The sequence below is a fragment of the Equus quagga genome, unplaced genomic scaffold (genome assembly GCF_021613505.1).
Source record: "Equus quagga isolate Etosha38 unplaced genomic scaffold, UCLA_HA_Equagga_1.0 153_RagTag, whole genome shotgun sequence".
Lineage (NCBI taxonomy): Eukaryota > Metazoa > Chordata > Mammalia > Perissodactyla > Equidae > Equus > Equus quagga.
This window is the reverse complement of record NW_025796915.1, coordinates 1,868,938-1,871,060: the sequence shown is the minus strand read 5'-3', so window position 1 is coordinate 1,871,060 and position 2,123 is coordinate 1,868,938.

Genomic DNA, 2,123 nt, shown 5'->3' with positions numbered 1-2,123 from the left:
GTGTGTGCATGGGTTTCTTTTTGGGTTTAGATCAAAGGTTTTTGTGAGAGAGATGAAATGACACATGGACCTCCCTGCCCCATCTACTCATTTTCTCAGCTGCTGATTGAGGCAGGTCAGGGGTGAGGCAGACTGAGGACCAAAGTGAAACAGCTTGTCTGTAGACAGGAAAATCGGGGTTCTAGCTTCCTGTCCTCTGATGCTCTTGGCTCTGCCCTCTCTGTACTGGCCTTGTCCTTAGGCTGGCAGCAAGTGGGTGGCCTCAGTGCTAGATGCCCCAAGTAGAGAAAGGGGAGCGCCCTTGTCTTCCTGTCATCACCTTTAGGAAGAGAGAAGGGCCTATGCCTGAACCAGTCATTGGCAAGAGGAATAGGGTTATGGATGGAGTGTTTCTGTGCCCCCCAGAATTCATATGTTGGAAGCCCTAACCCCCCAGTGAGATGGTTTTAGGTGGTGGAACCTTTGGAAGTAATTAGGTTTAGATGAGGTCATGAGAGTGGTATTGTCATGACTGGATTAGTGCCCTTATAAGAAGAGAAAGATGGAGAGACTCTGCATAAGCATGTACCAAGAAAAGGCCACCTGAGAACATGGCAGGAAGACGACTGTCTACAAGGCAGGAGAGGGCCCTCACCAGAACTGAATCTGCCGGCTTCTTGACCTTGGACTTCCCAGCCTCTGGAACTATGAGAAATAAAGGTCTGTTGTTTAAGCCACCCAGTCTATGGTATTTTGTTATAGCAGCCCGGGCTGACTAAGACAAGTGGCCGCCTAGCACTGGCTTAGGTCAGCCAGGGCTCCTTGTAGAAGAGACGGATTCCAGGGCTGGGGCGGGGAGAGCACACAGTGAGCCTGGAACATCTTGGGGTGCAGGGAAGCTAGCAAAGAATAAGAGTCATGTCCAAAGGAGCCAGCTTGTCTCGCTGGCCAAAGATGGGACAATTTAAGCATCAAAAAGATAAGCTCTGCCTCCACCCCTGACTTCTGCTTCCGGAAAGATAGAGCACATGCGCTTCTCCCTATTCCTCCCACTGAGTACAGCCAAAACCTTGGACATTATATATAAAACAAACATAAGAAGACTCTGAAAGGTGGAGAGAAAAAGGCAGACTGGCTAGGATCCTCAGGACCTGGAGAACACCACTGCAGGGCATTCCTTAGACGTTCCTCCTGCGTCACATCTCCTGGGCTGGCTGCTGGAGAAGCCAGCAACCTGGAAATGCCAATACACAGACAAAGCCCCAAGAGAAGCCTGCTCTCTCTAGCCAAAGGTCTGGGAAAGGGGCAGTCCAGCGAGACAGAAGCTTACAGACTGTAACGGCTGTGCTCCAGCCACACACCACAGAGAAGCTGCCGCCCCTTCCACCCCTGCCAGCAAAGGCTAAGTGGGTGCCTAGACTTCCATGTGGCAGTAAGGAAGTGGCATCCCCCTTCCCCACAGGCACTGGGTCAGAGGAGGACTGCTAAAAGAGGAGATTTAAATAAGATCCAGGGTCTCATAATACCCCAAACGTCCAGGATAAAAAAAAATCTTCCATCATACCAAGAACCAAGAAAATTCCGAATGAAAAAAGATAGGTTCCAACACCAAGGTGAGTCAGATGTTAGAAATCTGTGCCAAGGATTTTAAAGCAGATCTGGCAAAAATGCCTCAAGTCTCAGCAAGGAAACAAGATATAAAGAACTGGATGAGAAATTTTAGAACTGAGAACCACAATAGCCAAAGTAAAAATCTCAATGGATGGACTTAACAGCAGAAGAAAGAATCAATGAATTTGAAGATAGATCAATAGAAATTACCCAATCTGAACAATAGCGAGAAAACAGCTTGGAAAACCAAAACAACAATAACAAAACAATGAAGCAGCCTCAGTGACCTGTAGGACTATACCGAAAGGTCTACCATTCAGAATAGTATCATCAAGAGTCCCAGAAGTTGAGGAGAAAGAGGGTGGGACAGAAAAAGTATTCAAAGAAATAATGGCGAAAAATGTCCCAAATATGGCAAAAGACATAAACTTACAGATTCAAGAAGCTGAATGAAGCCCCCACAAGATAAACCCAAAGAAATCAATGCCAAGGTAGATCATAATCAAACTTCCAAAAACTAAAGAAGAAAAAAG